Source organism: Lissotriton helveticus, chromosome 6 (genome assembly GCF_964261635.1).
Source record: "Lissotriton helveticus chromosome 6, aLisHel1.1, whole genome shotgun sequence".
Classification (NCBI taxonomy): Eukaryota; Metazoa; Chordata; class Amphibia; order Caudata; family Salamandridae; genus Lissotriton; species Lissotriton helveticus.
The window spans coordinates 946,536,862-946,559,641 of NC_136067.1; the positions used below are offsets into that span (position 1 = coordinate 946,536,862).

The 22,780-nt window shown below is 42.8% G+C and overlaps 1 protein-coding gene across 8 annotated transcripts in view; it reads left to right on the forward strand.

Annotated features, from left to right (window-relative positions):
- LOC144763210 (uncharacterized) overlaps positions 1–22,780 on the forward strand; it is a 473,214-nt gene that overhangs the window by 432,907 nt on the left and 17,527 nt on the right. The gene's annotated exons all lie outside the window — the stretch shown is intronic.

Below are 22,780 nucleotides of genomic sequence, written 5' to 3' on the forward strand. Positions count from 1 at the left end.
GGTAACGGCCAAAATTACCGATTTTCGGCCGTTACTGACCGGTATTAGGCTACCTACATCTGGCCCCAGATGTGATCAGGGCCCTTAGGAGCGAATACAGGAAGACACAGCTTAACGGCAGAGTCCTTTGGGACGAGGAATGTTGGGGGAATATGTTACTAGCTGCTAAGGCTAAGGATAGTGTGGGGTTTTGGAAACTTGTTGCTAATGACAAAAATAGAGACAAAATACCCGAGGATGTGTTTATTGACGAGCAAACCTGGGTCAATCATTTCACCCAATTATATGAAGCCCCAGGAAACAAGGAGCCATCCATTGATAATTGCTCTAGAATTGTACATAGCACAAATCCCCTAGTGTTTAGTCTAGAAGAAACTGAGCAAGCCATTAGCTCAGTAAAAAATGGTAAAGCGCCTGGACTGGACAAAATAACTAGGGACTTGTACAAGCATGAGATTGGAGTGTGGGCACCCTACATCAACCATCTCTTTAATATATTTGCTACTGGTGGTAATTTACCTGATAGTTGGAGGGGCGCTGAAATCGTTTTAATTTTCAAAAAGGGAGATAGAGGTGTTCCTTCTAACTATCGTCCCATTAGTCTTTTAGATATTTTGCAAAACATTTTTGCGAGGCACCTTTTAATTCGTATAAATTAGTGGATTGATGAGCATGATATCTTTACCAAATTCCAAGCAGGCTTTAGACGTAACACCAGCACAATCGATCAAGTGTTCAGATTTTGTTGTATTTGTTGGAAATATGTTTTTTTATTGAAGGGACATATTTATGTAGCTTTTGTTGACCTTAGGGCAGCTTTTGATTTAGTTTTGCGGGATCGTTTATGGGATTGTTTGTTTGCAATGGGACTACCAGTCTGTTTAATCGAGCAGATCAGAAGATTGCATAATAACAACTTTGCAAGGATACGCTGGGGTCCGAATGGGGAACTATCTAATCCTGTTCCAATTAGGCAGGGAGTCCGCCAAGGGTGCGTGTTGGCCCCTACTCTCTTTTCCTTATTTGTCAACGATATTCCGGCACATTTAGACGAGAGTCAAAATGGCTCACCTAAGTTGAATGGAGAGAGGGTTCCCGCACTTTTATTTGCAGACGACACCATTCTGAACTCGCAAACCCCGAGTGGTCTGCAAAACCTTTTAAACTCCTTCAAATTGTACTGTGACAAGAAGGGATTAGAAATATATACAAATAAGACCAAATGTATGGCCCTCAATCCCCATAAATCCTTTAAGGGCCATTTCCTTCTTAACAACCAAAAACTGGAACTTGTATCAGATTTCTCCTACTTGGACGTCTCTCTTGACTCCAAAAATTCCTGGAAGACACAACTAGAAAAAAGCAAAACCATTTTTAATCAGAACACCCTACCCATGCCATGACGACATGGGGCCAGCTTAAACAAATCTATTACACCAGCTCTGGAAGTGTTCAAATTCAAGGCACAGGTCGGTGCCTTATATGGTGCCGAAATTTGGGGTATGAATGCGGGGAATCTTTTTAAGAAAAGTGAGAATAACTTCTACAGGAGTATTCTGAGAATACCCACACGCACCCCAGTCTTACCCCTTTTTTTAGACCTTAATATGAAGCGTAGGGACGATCTTGCAGTACTCCGCCCACTCCTATATTGGGTTAGACTATGGAGTACTCCAGATCTTGCAGATTACAAAAGTGGCATTCTAGAAGTGAAGAACCTTGATGCTTACAATGCCAATCCTTGGTTAAAGCATGTAAAAACTTGGTTTATTCAAATTGGTCTTACCCACTTCTGGGAAAACCCTGCACCTTTGACACAAAGTTGCAAGATTATGGTCCTATATCTCTCATAACTCCCTAATTGATAATTCTTGTGGCTCTATCACCAGTAGTTTCCTTAATTTTAAAAATGTACCACACTTTGAGTTTTTAGATGAGATACAACCCCAGCTTGCAAAAAGTCTGTACCTAAAATTTAGATACGGAATACTTAAAACGAATATAGTCCTAGCTAGGTGGAAAAAGCACACCGGGACAACAAAAAGTTTGAACTGTACATGTTGTCAGTCCAACCTAAGAGAGGATGAGAAACATATATTGTTGTTCTGCACCACATACGACAGAGCAAGGAGACGATGGATAAAGCCCTTGTGTAATGCCCTAGGTATTCGTTCGTATGTGGAAGCATTTAGGATCATCAACACAGATACTAGTCGTCATACTGTGTTCTGTGTCAGCAGATTTTTATTGCTTGTAAGTTATTCACGCAAGAAGCGGGAGTTGGAGCTGTAGCTGCTCAGCTGGCCGTTCGCTATGCAGAGGTTATGTTGTCCTGATTGTCCGAGGAATATTGTTGAGTCAACCTTTAGGATCATTCTCTATGGTGCCACTTAAAAAGTTTTTTATCTTGTATTTTAACAAAAGTTTTATATTTTATGTGCCTTTTTAAATTCATGAATTAACACTAAATTTGATGAATTGTACTGTATTCCAGCTCCCCAACAGCATATCATGTATGTACTTTTGTATCCACTGTGTAAAATGTACTGTTGTTTTTATGTGTCTTTTATGGCCAGATTGTGCCGAAATAAAGATCAATGAAATTAATTAAAAAACATAATGCGGACCGGGGCACGGACTCAATGACAGAACCTTTGATGGAGGCTGGTAGCACAAGGGGCTCTGGGTTAAACGAGACAAAACAAAGTTTGATACATAAAGACAGCATAACAAACTGTGAGGCTCGTGTGTCCTGGGGCTCAAGTGGTGAAACAACAGTCCTGCTGACAAGTGATATGGGAGGCACAATACTGGAAAATCCTGAAATGGGGCTAGAGCGCAATTTGGACAAAGAGATTAATAAAACATCAGAGACAGAGTCAGATACAATGAATAATCACACACCAAAAAGAGAGGAACCACAATTAAGGCAGCAGCTAAAAGATGTGCAGGCAGCCCTTCTGGATATTACAGAACAGGGATATCAGTCTCCGACCCCCACCGAGAACTTTTTCTCTCTAAATGAGGAATCGTATGGCTCAGAGTCCTTGGGACCACATATCCGTAGTAGCGATGATGAGGGAGTTGATACCTCCGCAAGCAGCCAACGTGAAGGCAAAAAAGCCCAAAGGAAATAAAGGAAATCCTCGGAAAGAAGGAAATTGGCTCAGAAAACGGATACTGAGGAACTTGAGGCAGATCTCCGATGGGACTATTCCGATACACAACCACTGCTACTAGGAGGGCATGGAGCACTGGTCACACAAGAAGGGGTGGACAAACAGGAGGAACTAGCGCAAACACCCGAACCAACTCTAACAATGATCTTACAATCTTTGAGCACTTTTCACAATGAGGTTAAGTCGGAAAATCGGATAGCTCGTGTGGCGGCAAAAAAGCGACAGGGGTCCATGCGCAAAATTGGTAAGACCTGCAAAGAGATTGCTGAAAGAATGAATATGGTGGAGACCCGAACAGAAATATTGGAGACCACAGTGGATTCTCTGAAAACCCAGGTTACATCTCAAGAAAAAGCGGTCACCGACATCATGTGGAAGCTAGAAGAAAATCGCCAGCGCAGGAATAACCTGCTAATTCTTGGGATACCAGAAAATAGCGAAGGCAACGACATCCGGGCATTCGTTATTAAGTTGTTTAAGGATGCATTCCCCGAGCTAACACAATGGGATTGGGACAAAGAGATTCAATGAGTACATGGGTTCTCACTTTCACTTCCCAAACAGCCACATAAGGAACATGCTTTCCCCAGAGTCATTTTGATATTCTTTGGCAATTTTCTTTTGCGACAGGCAGTATATGATCTTGCCCCGCTAAATAAAAAAAGGAACTGGGAGGGGCTTTCCTTCTTCGCAAAACCAGACTTCGCACATGCCACTGTGGAAAGATGATGGAGACTACTGCAGCTGATCACACCATTTCAGAATGCAGGGGCTCTTGCCTTCCTCCAAAACCCGCCCAACTGAAAGTAGTGTCACAGGGCCGCACAATGTTTTTCACCTCAGAGATACAAGCTGAACACTTTTTGAAAGATATCATTGCAGGAGGTAGGGGGGCACAAGGAAAAAATAAGATATCTATTTTGTGTACCCTTCTTTTTCTTTTTTTTTTCTCTTTTCTTCTTTATTTTTTCAACTAAACTAAACTACTACTGAACGGCAGCTAGACTATTGTTGGACTATGAGGGTACCCCGTTTGAATAAATTTGATCTGATATCTGGACTTGGTCATAGCAGCTTGCTAGCAATAGGTATATTGTATCCCCATCCGGTCAACTTATTTTTCCCTATAACTATCCTATAAGGTTTTCTTTTTTTCAATGTATATCTCATGAATCTATGTGTTCCCTCCTAGGGCACGATTTGTATGTATGTAAGGGAAGGAGGGGCATGGAGTGAGGGTGAGGTTGGTCAGACGCTATCACACAGGCTCGGGGTTGAGCCTGGCGGCTTAAAAAGTGGTGGAGGGTGGGGGAAGGGGAGGAGGGGGGAAGACCAACGGAAGGTAAATACAAGATGGGCGGAAGTAGGTGTAGGTGTAGGGTGGAGGGGTCACAATAGTAAGAAAATGATAGGAAAGGGGATTAGGCGCCAACAATATGATTACAGTAAATGTATGAAGAATGATCAAACAATAGATTGGCAAGGTTAAGAATTATATCAATGAATATATGTGGTCTTAATGACATAAAAAAAGACAAAGTAGCTATGGGACTGCAAGCAATGGAGGCTAATATAGTATGCCTACAGGAGACACATATTGAGGGGTCACAACAGTACCTACTGAAAACATTAGGGTACCAACTCATAATCGCCTCTACTCAGGGTGCACGAACAAGAGGGGTAGCCATCCTAGCAAAAGGGGGAGGGCTCCAATTTACAAGATCAACATCTGATAAATTTGGACGATGGGCCATCACTGAATGCCAATATAATAATGGGGAAAATAAAATGACATTATGCACAATTTATGGCAATGTTAGTGACGATCCAGATGTTCTGATGAGTGTCGCTAATGAACTAGGGGATTGGTCAATGGGTCCCGAATATAAATATCAAGGGAGGAAACCAAAGGTTTTCAGGGCTCTTAAGGATTTTTGCGTATTACATGGGCTGATTGATAGCTGGCAACTAAATCACACTGGGGACCACGGCTTTACATATTTCTCCCATCCACACTCTCGACATGCACGACTTGATTACATGCTGATCTCTAATTCTTTGAAAGATATGTGTACTGTAGGAAAACTCCCGAGGGAATTATCAGACCACAATCCTCTAGAATTGGATCTAGTATGTAATAGAAGTAATCCCATAATAAGGACCTGGAAGTTTGAAAGAGCATTTTTAAAGAATGAGAAATACTGTCAACATATGAGGGATTGGATCCCGACTTTCTTAGAGGTTAATATGGGTAGTGCACCTATCGAGGTGGTCTGGGATACCATGGAGGCTGGTATTAGGGGAGAAACGCTCCAGTTTTCAGTTAGGGCCAATAGAGAGGGGAAACAACAGTTGGCAATGCTACCGCGGAACTTGAGTAGAGCAGAGGAAGATCTGATCGAAGCTACACAAGGGGGACGGGTAACGAATGATGACTTGGCGCCGGTAGCCATCGCTAGAAATCTTGTATCTGAGATTTTCACGGAGAAGGCCATTACCAAAGCTACAACTTATGGGGATAAAACGTATGAGCTCAGTGAACAAGTTGGTCACCAGTTAGCAGGTCGCACGAGAGAGGAGATAACAGCTAATGTAATAAAAAGCATTAAGGATTTAGAAGATGGTCTGAGATCAGAATCATCTGAAATTAGAGCATCATTTCAGAGGTTTTATCAAGAATTGTATAAAGAACCAGAAAGAGAACAGGAGGACCCTAATGAATATTTAGATCAAAGTGTGGGCCATTGCTTGGAGAAAGAAGATCAAGACAGTCTAGATATCCCTCTCTGTTGGGATGAAATATTGCTTTCTATGAATGCTCTGGCAATGGGCAAAGCAGCAGGTATGGATGGGATCCCATCAGAGTTCTTGGTGAAATTCTCAGATCAACTTAAAATAATCATGTTGGAGCTATTTAGCTCTATATTTCAGGGAGGGAATCCACATGCTTCTTGGTCAGTTGCTAAAATCATGGTTTTCCTGAAAAAAAACAAGGACCCCCTGGAAATGGGATCTTATCGTCCTATAACATTAATAAAGGGGGATTCCAAAATTTATTCTAAACTTTTGGCCGCCCGATTGGCACCAATCATTCATAAAATCATGTCAGCTCGCCAACATGGGTTTATCGCAGGGATATCAACAATTGATCACGTGCAAAGAGTGATTTTCCTATTTGATTATGCAGAGACAACAGGAGACCCTATGGCGCTTATTCTGCTTGACGCGGAGAAGGCGTTCGATAGGGTCTCCTGGAAGTTTCTGTGGACAGCCATGACCCGCTGTGGAATTACCAGGGGATTCATTAAAGCCACCCAAGGACTTTATGTCAATCCAGGCGCTAATGTACTGATTAACGGGATTCTCTCTGAGAAATTTACCATCACTAGGGGAACAAGACAGGGGTGCCCCTGCTCACCTCTCCTATTTGCAATCTATATTGACTCATTTATCCGCAAATTTGAAAGTCATCCTTCTGTACCACCTATTCGGGTACATAATCACAACACAAAAACGCTGGCTTATGCCGATGACATCGCATTGGTCACCAGTGATCCTATTAGGGCTATTAATATGATAGGGGAGGAGGCACAGCGGTTCGGCAGTGTCTCTGGTTACAAACTGAATTCTGGGAAAACCCAGATTGTCCTTAATGGTAAAGCCAGGATGAGGGATAACAGGGTAACTGGTCAGGCAGTGTATCTCGGCATTAACATTAGCGCAAAAATAGAACATTTTGTTAGTATCAATCTTGACCCCCTGATCGGCCGCACTAAAAAAAGAGTTGGCTCGGTTGGATAATCTACATCTTACCATCGGTGGTAGATGCAATGTAGTTAAAATGCTTTTCTTGCCCAGATTTCTGTACTTTTTTCGAGCAATATGTCTGGAGTTTTCTCCTCAGTATTTTAAAAGCATCAAGACCATGTTCTCAAGATTTATCTGGGGATTTAAGAGACCCCGTCGGGTTCTTAAATTGATTATGCTGCCTAAAGAAACAGGGGGACTAGCAATGCCCAACTTTGAACTTTATTACTGGGCGACGGGGCGAAATATTGTGTGACACTCATCTCCAAAGAACCTAGCAAACACCTTATTCCAACATCACAAGAAATGATCATGGGGGATGGGTGTGAGGGGTGCTTATGGCGACATGTCAACGATAACTATTTTAAGAAAATTAAACTTAAGATTATCTCTAGCATATACAAAGTCTGGTGCAATGTACGGAAATTGCTGGGGCTGGGCCATTATTCATGCTATACTCCCGTAAGCTGTAATAATCATCTCCCGGAGATTTTTCAGGATGGATGCATGGCTAGGTGGATAGAAGCAGGGGGGTTGCTTCTATACACCAAACTGACTGAAAAGCTTTACGGAGCTGCATACAGAATACAACATCAGCCATAGGGATTTCTTTAAATTCTTACAGATTAGGGATTTCTTACTAAAGAAAGTGGGGGGTCAGGTAAAATTCCAAACTAGTATTACTATAGAGAATTTATGTAGGAAACCCACTCCTAAAATTGGGGAAATCTATGAAACATTAAATAGAGCTTTTCCTGATGATATGAGTAAGCAATTAACAGTTTGGCAGACTAAATTAAACGTACAGCCAACAACCCCCGAACATGCGTATGAATTATCTCAAACCTGCCTAATGTCTATTAAATTGCAGGCACAATTCTATAAAACGTTCTTTTCCCTATATTATACCCCTTACAAAATTGCAAAAAGGGCGACCGGAAAGGGAACTACCTGTCCGCGATGCTCTCTGTATGAAGCCGACATTATCCACATGTTTGCCTCCTGCAATACATTAACTAATGTGATAATAGAAATATCAGATTTCCTATCGGAGGTATTTCAAGCAAGAATTACCATCTCAACGGAAGAGATAATGTTAGGAGCAGCTGACTATAAACGACCTATATATATGCAGGGATTGATATTGGTGGCTAAGGCTGTTTTTTGACTCTGCATAGCCTCATCTAGGCTAGACCAAAATCCACCTGCTTTCTCACAATGGAGGGCAAGATTACTTGTGGCTTGTAGCCTGGAGGTGGCCATATATATAAAAATAAAGGGATTAACAAAAGGAAAAGGGGCATGCTGATTTGGGAACCACTACTTCAGTGGATGCAAGACCACATTTAGGGCTGGAGCCTATGCTGAAGTCTTAGATGTTTGTAGATATTATAGCGAGTTTAAGCCAAGACATTCTAGGATGGTGTACATTGCAACGAAATGCTTAGACTTTGAATATGTGACAATTGTGTATTGTTTGGTTATCTATCTGCCTATAATTGAATTGTCTTCACAAAGAATGTATGTAATAATTTTTTTTTTGTATCCTTGTGGAATGAGAGCTTGGTCTTCTGGGGGGGTATGTGTAAAATGGGAAAAAATTATTGAATAAAGATGTTTAAAACAAAATCAGCGGAAAAGATTATAAAATGAGACAATTATCCTACTGTGGACCTTGAGATGTATATTACTAAAGGGCAACAAGGGCAATTGATTTAGCAGTATAGCCTCGTCACATCACTAAGCCTTCCTCCACAGGAATATGTCTATTCTGTATTCATAATAGATCAAATATAGACATGCGATGTGCCATATCAGTTTAAGTCACATAAACAGGGGCCTCCAGATATTGAAAACGACTCCTTTTATAGTTGAACGGGTAAGGGAGAAAAGATCGTACTTAGGGCACCCTGTCAAATCAGTTGCAAGTCTAATATATATATTTGACTGTGTCACAGTATTTTGGACAAAAAATTACTCAGAGCTAATCTCGACATCTAATGCCTCAATAGATGCAATGTCAAGAGGGTGTTACCTTTTATCTGCAGTCACTCGATAGAACAAAGAGCCCGCATTCGCTATTGGCATAGAGGCATATTCCTGTAGAGGAAGGCTTAGTGATGTGACAAGGCTATACTGCTAAATCAATTGCCCTTGTTGCCCTTTAGTAATATACATCTCAAGGTCCACAGTAGGATAATTGTCTCATTTTATAATCTTTTCCGCTGATTTAGTGTAAGATTAGCCTCTGATACATTTTCCACACTTGTTTATTTTATAGAACTTTAGGCCTTATTCTATCTGGGAAGAATAAAGTAAGAATCGCCGTTGGCTTTATCAGAAACATCGATTGGTTGCCTTTCACTATAAGGTATACATCTCTGAAGGTTATTAAGTTTATGTTCTAAATATTGCACTGACCAGTGGAATAACAAATACTCTTTCGTTTCGGTCTGGCAGTGATCTGAAGGTGGCTTTTAAACTACCACCCCGACTCAAGGTCTTTCATTATCTCCTTGTGAACAGAATAGAAGTAAGCTACTGTTATTTCCATTCCCCTTAGACCTTAGTTTGAACACAAGGGTTAAGGAGGTGACACTTAAATATATCCCCACGCACTTGGGCTTTGCACAAATGTGATCTTCTGACACTGGTGTACCTGCTCACCTTTGCTCCCACTGCACACGGTCTTTCCTACTCTTTCACCTCAATTTGAGACAATACAGTGTAATGTGAAATATAACATACTGTATTATATTTGTATAGGGTTCCATATCTTGCAACAATCGTCCTGAGGATTGTCTAATGGACTGACGCCACACAGACCGAAACGTCGACATTCCCGTCAACTCCAATAGAACCTTCAGTCTCTTTAGCAATATTTATCTATATTAAGTTAATACTTGCTTATTATTTTTTCAGGAGCTGATGTAGGTTATGATTTGTATGTCTAAATTGATTAGTAAATCTTTTCATAACGTTATTTGCTGATATTTATTTTGTTCCGCTGTACCCTTTTCAAGAAATTCAAATCAGATAAAATCATTTCATACGAACAGGTTTTTCCGTGTGCTTTGCTCTTTGTTCTCTTAAAAGTATACTTATTGTGGTTGTCTTTTGTGACACTTGAGAGTCTGATTATATATGACTGACTCAAATTTAATTGAAGTATTAGAATATATCTAGCTCAAGTGAAATCCCTTGTAGACACTTTTTTCTTTGAATAGAAGCTGAATTCAGGCAAGACCGAGGTATTTGTCTTTGGGAAGGATCTCTCCTTTTAGTCCCAAGAGGGGTGACAACCTCAACTTGGCCAACTTCCATTGGCAGTTACTAATGTAAAAAACCTTGGAGTTATCTTTGATAATCAACTGACCTTCGAAGGACATGTAAATGCAATCATGTCTGCCTCCTTTAATATGAAACTTTCAAGAAAGATCTTTCCCTTCATTTCGAAAGACCTGCAGAAAACTAATTTCCGCACTGATACTCTCAAAAAGTGAGTATGCAAATGCTCTTTCCTTAAATATAGGAAAAAAAAGTCTCAATAAGCTTCAGGTCCTACAAAACACAGCCGCTCGCCTTTTACTTGGCATATCTAAAAGAGAATCAGTATCAGCTGCCCTTCCACTTCTCCACTGGCTACCTATTGAGAAGCATATACTGTTTAAGGCCCTGTGGATTGCTTTCAGGGCTCTTCATGGGGAAGGCCCTCAAGTTTTTAAGCTTTAGATTCGTTGGTACATTCTGCCAAGATCCCTTCGCTCAGCATGTAATCAGCATGGATTATCTCTTGCCTAGACTACGGGAACTCCCTATATGTTGGCCTCCAGGAAAAACTGTTGACTAAACTCCAGGTAGTCAGGAACTATGCTGCCAGACTGTTTTTCAGTTTTCCAAGGTGAACCCACGCCACCCCCCTATTGCAGCGGCTACACTGGCTACCAGTTAAGCAGAGAACCAGATTTAAGGGGCTATGTATAGCCCACAAAGCCATCTATGGGCAGGCCCCAGCATACATTAAGCAACGCCTGGTAATCTATACTCCAGGACGGTTCCTCCGGTCCTCTGGTGATGGTCTGCCCAGCTTCTGGACCTCTTCCGTAGGGGGCAGAGCATTCTCTATTATGATCCCCCAACTCTGGAATGAGCTGCCACCCTCCTCCCATTTAGGAAAACATTTAAAACCCTCCTTTTTACTGAAGCCTGGGGAACAATGTAGGCCATTCGGGGCGCGCACTCTCAGAGGTGCCAAGGTTGGGCTCTCTCTCAAAGCGCTTAGAGACCAGTAGGTGATAATGCGTTGTAGAAATCCCAATTAACATTAACATTAACATATAATATCATTGTTCCTCGAGTAAAAAGAGCACAGTGGGGCAGGAGAAGTTTTATAGGCAGCACTTCCCATCTCTGGAACATCCTTCCATTATTCCTGAAAAAGAAAACGGACTTCCTCTGTTTTAGGAAAAAATTTAAAACATGGCTTTTCAACCTGTAGGAGTCTCTTAACTCTGGCCAGCCTCCTAACCTGGCCATGCCTGGTTAGCAAGCTTGTGCGGCTAGACACTCCAGGGCAGTAGTGCACGTTTATTATAAATTTTTATTTCATTTCATATCAGCAATTTAGTCAGGCCATTCTCCAGTGCGTGACCATTCAGTTGGGGAACACCCCCTCGTATGTAAACTGTAGTGTGGTATCCGCCTATTCCTTCCTCCGGAGCCCAGATACTCTGCCCTATGGGATGTGAACACAGTCCTTAATAGGTTTTTGTCTTGGGGATCCAACAAATACCTGTTGAGGAAGGATCTCTGAGCTAAACGTCTCTGCTTGGTTTCTTGCCAGCGAGTCTCAGATGTAAGAGCTCTGGATATAACAGGTAGAGTTTTTATCCCAGGGAAAATGTTCCACAGCGGATCAAGCAACCAGCACCTCTCATTTCCAACGTCCCTTAAAATAGTCAGTCTTGTTGTGCTGACAACCTCCAGGACCTGCTGCGGTTCGGTCCCACTGGAATTCCAGATAGAAACTTTGGAGAAGAGTGGAGGCAGCACCAAGCACGAAGTAAAACAGGACCAGAGTTGTATCAAAAAATATATTTTTCTTTTTATTTTCGTATTTTCAAAGTGCATAGGACAGCCAACGCGTTTCGCTCCCCAACCGAGGGAGCTTCGTCAGGGCTGAAAACAACGTGAAATAATACACATATATTAATGACATATACTGACATAAAACAATCACAGCAAAAAAACATACAAGTTTTAAAAACATCAGATCAGGCTTTCGAAAGGACGACACAACACCTAAGGAGACCACAATAACAATCCTACTATCTTGAGGGCATGTTACCCCAATTCGAGATATACATACAGCAATGATGGTACAACATGGTAAATACAGTAATCACATTGTAAGGCGAAATAATATACAACCATGTATTGCGTCTAGGATTTAAGAAAAGTGGGTCAGTGAGAAGAGTGGGGTGGGGCAGAGTTCAAAGGAGAGAGGAGGGGGAAAGGAGCTAGAGAGGAATAAAAGTAAAAAATGCATTTAAATAATACTAAGAAAGATATGGAATGATAACCAGTTCTAAAAAAATACGCAAACGACTAGGCCCATTTATTCGAGAATGTGTACATTGTATTTCTCACCAAAAGTACTGGATGGTTAGTCTTGCTGTAGCGCAATAAAGTTGACATGAATGTATCTTCTTCACTGCAAGTTCTGCGCACTCTTGTGAGTTCGCCAAACGGAATGTTTCTAATTACCGAACTAGCATGCGCACTAGACGCATGTAGTACGGAATTACAGGAAGTTTCCTTCCGGTAGAGTTTACTTTGGACCCGACCGTTCTGTACATAGAACGTAATGTCCAAAAAATTGATACTGCTCTTGTTATGTGACATGGTGAACTTTACATTGTAGGGATTATCGTTAAGGTAGACAAAATAGTTGGTTAGTTCCTCAGCAGTCCCTGACCACAAACAAATCACATCATCGAGGTACCTCCCCCAGAACACAATATGATTGGTCCAAGGGGAGGCACATCGGGCCCAGGCATGCTCCCTCTCATACCATCCCATAAAGAGGCAGGCATAAGAAGGAGCAAACCTGGAACCCATCGCAGTACCACTGGTCTGCTGGTACCAGCAGTCATCGAAGAGAAAGTAGTTATTAAGTAGAATGAGGTCAATCATCTGCAAAATCATTTCGCTCTGTGAGTAGAGCTGGGCATCCTCTCTACCCAGAAACGATTGGACTGCTATTTTCCCATATACTCTGTCAATACATGTATAGAGACTGGTGACATCCAGTGTGACAAAACTAAGGTCATCCGACCACTCAAAATAATTGAGTTTGGTCAAGACATCCTTGCTATCTCGAATATAGGAAGGGAGACTCAGGACGTATTTCTGCAGCTTCAGGTCTACATAGTGGGAAAGACCTTCGGTGGGTGAGCCCACCCCCGAGATAATGGGTCTGCCAGGTGGAAACCCCTCTCCCCCCTTGTGAATTTTAGGGAGGATGTATATACAAGGGAAGGAAGGGTGGGACATGTGTAGAAATTTGAATTCATCCTCCGTAAGTAGTCACGAATCCTTCCATTCATGATGGAATTCACTACAAGTGGTATCGGATTACTCTTGATCTCCCTATAATTATGGCGATCTGCAAGTTGACGTTTGATTTCACTAAGATAGTCTACCCGATTCATAATCACCACACTTCCGCCCTTATCGGCCTCACGTATGACTATATTAGGGTCATCCTTGAGGTTTTTAAGGGCTTTTCTTTCAGAGTGAGTTATATTAGCTCTGGTTCCAGTATATAACTGGTTCGAAGTGTCAAGTTTATACAGATCTTCTGTGACCTTCTTATAAAAGGCATCTATATTAGAATGATATCCGAATGTTGGAATAAATTTGGATCTGGGATGAAGGCCACTGTCATCGGTTATTTCTTGGCCAATACCAAGTTCTGTCATTAGAGCAGGTAGATCAATCTGTTCCTCCTCGTCGATAGTCATGAGGCAGTGAACAGCACGGATCGAGGCAACAGTATGTTCGCTCTCACTCAATCGGTTTGTTGGAGTAGCACTACACACAGCTCTATTGGAAAAGAAATCCTTCAGTTTTAAAAGTCTAATAAACTTAAACAGGTCAACGTGTACATCAGCAAAATCTCCAATTTGAGTAGGGCAAAAATTCAATCCTTTACTCAAAACTTGCATTTCAGTAGTATCCAGATTTTTATTAGATAATTTTACAATTTTCAACTCTTGTATACCATCAGTAACATTTGTCAAATCAGCATTATTGACTATTTCTTTACTTTTACAGGCTTGTCGGTTTTTCCTACTGACTTTCCACCTCCTGCCCCCCTCCTAGTTTTGGCTGTCCCCTTTTTTGTTGAAGGCGGCTTGACATTCTCAACTTTGCCAGTTCCTTTTGGAACGACGAGGAGCCCTCGCCTAAAGGGACCTCAGATGTAGTAATGGAGGAGGCGACACTGCTGGTTGAGGAAATGGAGATGTTACTGACTGACTGGTTGTCCTCACCATCATCCCTTTCTTCCCTACTTCTCTTTTTATCCTCGGCCACAGAGAGATTATCAAATTTCCTGGCAAAAGTGTAGATACAACCGTCCTTATAGTCACGGTCATCTCTCTTGATCTTTCGTAGTTTCTTTTCCTTAAGGTAGACTTGGTGATTATCCATTACTTGTTTCAAAATAGTGACATTTTTCTCAATTAAATCCTTCTCCCCCAACTCACCAATCTCTTTTTCTATTTGCTCACTCTCCTCCTGTAGCTTTTCACCCTTTTCTAACGAGTGTTTAACAAGAATTTTCATCATGATACATGAGGCTCCCTCTAAATTACTCTCCCATTCTTTAAGTAGGTTTTCACTCAAGTCCTCAAAGGTGGGGAATATGAGGATCCTCAGTCCCCAAGATATTGTGTCAGGGTCACCCCATCCCACCATCTACTTAGCTCCAATTTGCGTAATCTCTCTAATTTTAGGAAAAGGCTCTTTAAACTTTTTTTGCCAGGTTGTTCTGGGGCAGGTGTTACCCTAGGATTGTTGGGTCCAAACAGATTAAGTGCAATCTCTTCACGTCCATCATTGTATCTAGACTAACTGGTTGCAGGAGGTACGGGGACGTGCCGATCCCCACTGGTTCCTCTCCTTAGATGCCGAAAAAGCGTTCGACGCAGTGCACTGGCCGTTCCTTTTCGCAGTGCTCAGTAAGTTCGGCTTTGGTCCCAACTTCCTGCGATGGGTTCGTCTCCTCTCTACTGCCCCGAAGGCCAGAGTGCGGGTAAACGGGACTCTGTCCAGAGAGTTCCAGATCCAGAGAGGTACCCGACAGGGATGCCCCCTGTCCCCCCTCCTGTTCACGCTTACCATGGAGGTACTAGCTGCGAGGGTCCGACAGGACGCAGACATACACGGTTTTACAACCGGTGCTAACGACCCGATGCCTGAAAAAATTTCATTATATGCGGACGATGTCCTCCTGTACATAACAGATCCGGAAACTACGATCCCAGAACTCTTCCGAGAATTAGACAGCTACGGCAGGATGGCGGGACACAGAATTAACTGGCACAAGTCAGTGATCTATGACCCCGGGGGCCACGATCGATGGGGTACTATACCAGACGACCTCCTGACAACAACCGAGGGCTTTCAATACCTCGGGATATTCGTTACCGTGAGAGAGGACCTCTCCTTTACCAGGAATGTGGAAAGGGTCATACGAAATGCAATAGCGGATATGAACCGGTGGAGACAGCTCCCGCTGACTCTCTTGGGGAGGGAGGCCATGTACAAAATGGTCATATTGCCAAAATTCCTCTATGCTCTGCAAAATGAGTACTATCCGATACAGGCGTCGGTTTTCCGTAGGATCCATGCAGACTTGAGATCTTTCCTTCGGTTAGGCAAGCAGGCTAGGGTGGCTTTGTCCACCCTTCAGAGGCATCAGTACAGTGGAGGGATCTCACTCCCAAACTTGGAGGCCTATTACTGGGCGGAACACCTGACGCCAATAAATGATTGGCTCCATGCCCCAGCTGACCACCCAACATACGCACTAGAAAGAGCTAAACTGTCGGCCAAGAATACTCTGTGTTTCCTCTATGGGACCCCAGGGCGGACCTCCCTCCTCCCAGCCACGCTAGAGACGCTGCACGCGTGGAGGACGGCCACACGTCGTATGGGATGGGACAAGAAGCCAACTAGACAGACGCCACTGTGGCACTGCCAGTGGTTGACGGAACTCCACAAACTAAGGGGCTTTCAGAGGTGGGATGATATTGGGATCTCCGCCATAGGAGATGTCATCGCCAAGGGGGAATTCAAATCGTTTCAGACACTTAAATCTGACTTCGGGCTTCACAACTCACAACACTTTAAATATATGCAACTGCGACACGCATGGCTAGCCCAAAAGGTCTCACTCGTAGATCTCCCGGAATATGCACCTCTTGAGGGGAGGATCCTGCAAGAACAGCTGCAGGGGAAGGCAGTGTCCCTGACGTATAAGACTCTGACTAACCATACACTGGGGGATTTGGCAAAGCTCAGGGCCACATGGGAGGCGGAGGTGGGAGTGATGGAAGACCTGGATTGGGACACAGTGCTGATGCATCCCCGTGAGGTGGCCATCAAGTCCCGATTGCTCTTAATCCAGCTAAACATACTTCATAGAACATACTATGGCAGGCAGAGGCTATGCAGAATGGGGAAGGTTGATGATCCAAACTGTCTCAGGTGCACTCGAGAGATTGGGGGCTTTTACCATACGGTATGGTCATGCGGGATAATACAAGCTTACTGGACCCAGGTCTTCCAAGAACTGGAGGAGATCCTAGAGGTCCCCATCATGCAAGAGCCCAAACTAGCCTTACTAGGCATGACCAACGAGGTAGACGTGGCCCGTCCCCTTCTTATATTCCTGGTCTTGGCGTTGGTGGTGGCAAAACGGGACATTGCAAAACATTGGGGAGCACCAGAGCCCCCTGACATAGAGGAATGGAGAAGGGGGCTTGATATGTACATGGCAGCTGAACGAGTGACATATAAGGCTAGGGGATGCCCCAAAAAATTCCGTAGAGTGTGGTCTAAATGGAGACGATACAGAGGATTGGATGGAGGGATGTGATTGTCCGCCTACTGGTAGGGAGAGGGGTGAAGGGTTGAGTTTGAGGGAACAGAGACATTGAACAGATGCTACATAAACAGCCCTTCTGGGGATAGTTGTACACTGCCTCGGGAGTGTGCCACAGCTCTAGAAAATGAAATGCTGGCTTGGGTGGGGAGGGGGGTGGGCGGGAGGGTGTGATTGCTGCGGGACTTACTTCTACATGTAGTTTGATGGATGCAAGTATCTAGTTGTTTCACTGTTCAACGGGGGGGGGGAGTTTTTTGTTAGCAACAGGGGATCCATAGGACAAAATATAAAACTGCAGAGGTTATTCTTGGCCCTTGAAATACACTGAATATACACGGGTGTACGCAGAAGCGCTTGGTTGAACATTGCCGCCCAACCTCCGGGGTGTGGGCTGAATGGCCGTGTATATACCTGGGGGGACCGAGGGGGGTTATTCGTGACAAATTGAAAGTGCTTGATTATTGTGTTAACTGATTAAGGCGAATCTGCAATAAACATAAATTAAAAAAAAAAAAAATCATTGTATCTAGACATGATATAATATCAAAAAATGTCCCAGGAGGAAAGAGTGCTGAACGATCCAAATAAGGTCCAAAGGAAAATGTTCCACAGCGGATCAAGCAACCAACACCTCTAATTTCCAACGTCCCTTAAAATAGTCAGTCTTGTTGTGCTGGCAACCTCCAGGACCTGCTACGGTTCGGTCCCACTGGAATTCCAGATAGAAACTTTGGAGAAGAGTGGAGGCAGCACCAAGCACGAAGTAAAACAGGACCAGAGTTGTATCAAAAAATATATTTTTCTTTTTATTTTCGTATTTTCAAAGTGCATAGGACAGCCACCGCGTTTCGCTCCCCAACCATGGGAGCTTCGTCAGGGCTGAAAACAACGTGAAATAATACACATATATTAATGACATATACTGACATAAAACAATCACAGCAAAAAAACATGCAAGTTTTAAAAACATCAGATCAGGCTTTCGAAAGGACGACACAACACATAAGCAGACCACAATAACAATCCTACTATCTTGAGGGCATATTACCCCAATTAGAGATATACATACAGCAATGATGGTACAACATGGTAAATACAGTAATCACATTGTAAGGCGAAATAATATACAACCATGTATTGCGTCTAGGATTTAAGAAAAGTGGGTCAGTAAGAAGAGTGGGGTGGGGCAGAGTTCAAAGGAGAGAGGGGGGAAGGAGCTAGAGAGGAATAAAAGTAAAAAATGCATTTAAATAATACTAAGAAAGATATGGAATGATAACCAGTTCTAAAAAAAACGCAAACGACTAGGCCTATTTATTCGAGAATGTGTACATTGTATTTCTCACCAAAAGTACTGGATGGTTAGTCTTGCTGTAGCACAATAAAGTTGACATGAATGTATCTTCTTCACTGCAAGTTCTGCGCACTCTTGTGAGTTCGCCAAACGGAATGTTTCTAATTACCGAACTAGCATGCGCACTAGACGCATGTAGTACGGAATTACAGGAAGTTTCCTTCCGGTAGAGTTTACTTTGGACCCGACCGTTCTGTACATAGAACGTAATGTCCCAAAAATGTATACTGCTCTTGTTATGTGACATGGTGAACTTTACATTGTAGGGATTATCGTTAAGGTAGACGAAATAGTTGGTTAGTTCCTCAGCAGTCCCTGACCACAAACAAATCACATCATCGATGTACCTCCCCCAGAACACAATATGATTGGTCCAAGGGGAGGCACATCGGGCCCAGGCATGCTCCCTCTCATACCATCCCATAAAGAGGCAGCCATAAGAAGGAGCAAACCTGGAACCAATCGCAGTACCACTGGTCTGCTGGTACCAGCAGTCATCGAAGAGAAAGTAGTTATTAAGTAGAATGAGGTCATTCATCTGCAAAATCTTTTTGTTCTGTGAGTAGAGCTGGGCATCCTCTCTATCCAGAAACAATTGGACTGCTATTTTCCCATATACTCTGTCAATACACGTATAGAGACTGGTGACATCCAGTGTGACAAAACTAAGATCATCCGACCACTCAAAATCATCGAGTTTGGTCAAGACATCCTTGCTATCTCGAATATAGGAAGGGAGAGTCAGGACGTATTTCTGCAGCTTCAGGTCTACATAGTGGGAAAGACCTTCGGTGGGTGAGCCCACCCCCGAGATAATGGGTCTGCCAGGTGGAAACCCCTCTCCCCCTTTTGAATTTTAGGGAGGATGTATATACAAGGGAAGGAAGGGTGGGACACGTGTAGAAATTTGAATTCATCCTCTGTAAGTAGGCACGAATCCTTCCATTCACACAGTCTTTCATTGATGGCATTCACTACAAGTGGTATCGGATTACTCTTGATCTCCCTATAATTATGGCGATCTGCAAGTTGACGTTTGATTTCACTAAGATAGTCTACCCGATTCATAATCACCACACTTCCGCCCTTATCGGCCTCACGTATGACTATATTAGGGTCATCCTTGAGGTTTCCAAGGGCTTTTCTTTCAGAGTGAGTTATATTAGCTCTGGTTCCAGTATATAACTGGTTCGAAGTGTCAAGTTTCTACAGATCTTCTGTGACCTTCTTATAAAAGGCATCTATATTAGAATGATATCCGAATGTTGGAATAAATTTGGATCTGGGATGAAGGCCACTGTCATCGGTTATTTCTTGGCCAATACCAAGTTCTGTCATTAGAGCGGGAAGATCAATCTGTTCCTCCTCGTCGATAGTCATGAGGCAGTGAACAGCACGGATCGAGGCAACAGTATGTTCGCTCTCACTCAATCGGTTTGTTGGAGTAGCACTACACACAGCTCTATTGGAAAAGAAATCCTTCAGTTTTAAAAGTCTAATAAACTTAAACAGGTCAATGTGTACATCAGCAAAATCTCCCATTTGAGTAGGGCAAAAATTCAATCCTTTACTCAAAACTTGCATTTCAGTAGTATCCAGGTTTTTATTAGATAAATTTACAATTTTCAACTCTTGTATACCATCAGTATCATTTGTCAAATCAGCAGTATTGACTATTTCTTTACTTTTACAAGCTTGTCGGTTTTTCCTACTGCCTTTCCACCTCCTGCCCCCCCTCCTAGTTTTGGCTGTCCCCTTTTTTGTTGAAGGCGGCTTGACATTCTCAACTTTGCCAGTTCCTTTTGGAACGACGAGGAGCCCTCGCCTAAAGGGACCTCAGATGTAGTAATGGAGGAGGCGACACTGCTGGTTGAGGAAATGGAGATGTTACTGACTGACTGGTTGTCCTCACCATCATCCCTTTCTTCCCTACTTCTCTTTTTATCCTCGGCCACAGAGAGATTATCAAATTTCCTGGCAAAAGTGTAGATACAACCGTCCTTATAGTCACGGTCATCTCTCTTGATCTTTCGTAGTTTCTTTTCCTTAAGGTAGACTTGGTGATTATCCATTACTTGTTTCAAAATAGTGACATTTTTCTCAATTAAATCCTTCTCCCCCAACTCACCAATCTCTTTTTCTATTTGCTCACTCTCCTCCTGTAGCTTTTCACCCTTTTCTAACGAGTGTTTAACAAGAATTTTCATCATGATACATGAGGCTCCCTCTAAATTACTCTCCCATTCTTTAAGTAGGTTTTCACTCAAGTCCTCAAAGGTGGGGAATATGAGGATCCTCAGTCCCCAAGATGTTGTGTCAGGGTCACCCCATCCCACCATCTACTTAGCTCCAATTTGCGTAATCTCTCTAATTTTAGGAAAAGGCTCTTTAAACTTTTTTTGCCAGGTTGTTCTGGGGCAGGTGTTACCCTAGGATTGTTGGGTCCAAACAGATTAAGTGCCATCTCTTCACGTCCATCATTGTATCTAGACATGATATAATATCAAAAAATGTCCCGGGAGGAAAGAGTGCTGAACGATCCAAATAAGGTACAAAGGAAAATGTTCCACAGCGGATCAAGCAACCAGCACCTCTAATTTCCAACGTCCCTTAAAATAGTCAGTCTTGTTGTGCTGACAACCTCCAGGACCTGCTGCGGTTCGGTCCCACTGGAATTCCAGATAGAAACTTTGGAGAAGAGTGGAGGCAGCACCAAGCACGAAGTAAAACAGGACCAGAGTTGTATCAAAAAATATATTTTTCTTTTTATTTTCGTATTTTCAAAGTGCATAGGACAGCCAACGCGTTTCGCTCCCCAACCGTGGGAGCTTCGTCAGGGCTGAAAACAACGTGAAATAATACACATATATTAATGACATATACTGACATAAAACAATCACAGCAAAAAAACATACAAGTTTTAAAAACATCAGATCAGGCTTTCGAAAGGACGACAACACCTAAGGAGACCACAATAACAATCCTACTATCTTGAGGGCATGTTACCCCAATTCGAGATATACATACAGCAATGATGGTACAACATGGTAAATACAGTAATCACATTGTAAGGCGAAATAATATACAACCATGTATTGCGTCTAGGATTTAAGAAAAGTGGGTCAGTGAGAAGAGTGGGGTGGGGCAGAGTTCAAAGGAGAGAGGGGGGGGAAGGAGCTAGAGAGGAATACAAGTAAAAAAGGCATTTAAATAATACTAAGAAAGATATGGAATGATAACCAGTTCTAAAAAATACGCAAACGACTAGGCCCATTTATTCGAGAATGTGTACATTGTATTTCTCACCAAAAGTACTGGATGGTTAGTCTTGCTGTAGCGCAATAAAGTTGACATGAATGTATCTTCTTCACTGCAAGTTCTGCGCACTCTTGTGAGTTCGCCAAACGGAATGTTTCTAATTACCGAACTAGCATGCGCACTAGACGCATGTAGTACGGAATTACAGGAAGTTTCCTTCCGGTAGAGTTTACTTTGGACCCGACTGTTCTGTACATAGAACGTAATGTCCCAAAAATTGATACTGCTCTTGTTATGTGACATGGTGAACTTTACATTGTAGGGATTATCGTTAAGGTAGACGAAATAGTTGGTTAGTTCCTAAGCAGTCCCTGACCACAAACAAATCACATCATCGATGTACCTCCCCCAGAACACAATATGATTGGTCCAAGGGGAGGCACATCGGGCCAGGCATGCTCCCTCTCATACCATCCCATAAAGAGGCAGGCATAAGAAGGAGCAAACCTGGAACCCATCGCAGTACCACTGGTCTGCTGGTACCAGCAGTCATCGAAGAGAAAGTAGTTATTAAGTAGAATGAGTTCAATCATCTGCAAAATCATTTCGTTCTGTGAGTAGAGCTGGGCATCCTCTCTATCCAGAAACGATTGGACTGCTATTTTCCCATATACCTTGTCAATACACGTATAGAGACTGGTGACATCCAGTGTGACAAAACTAAGGTCATCCGACCACTCAAAATCATTGAGTTTGGTAAAGACATCCTTGCTATCTCGAATATAGGAAGGGAGAGTCAGGACGTATTTCTGCAGCTTCAGGTCTACATAGTGGGAAAGACCTTCGGTGGGTGAGCCCACCCCCGAGATAATGGGTATGCCAGGTGGAAACCCCTCTCCCCCCTTGTGAATTTTAGGGAGGATGTATATACAAGGGAAGGAAGGGTGGGACACGTGTAGAAATTTGAATTCATCCTCCGTAAGTAGGCACGAATCCTTCCATTCA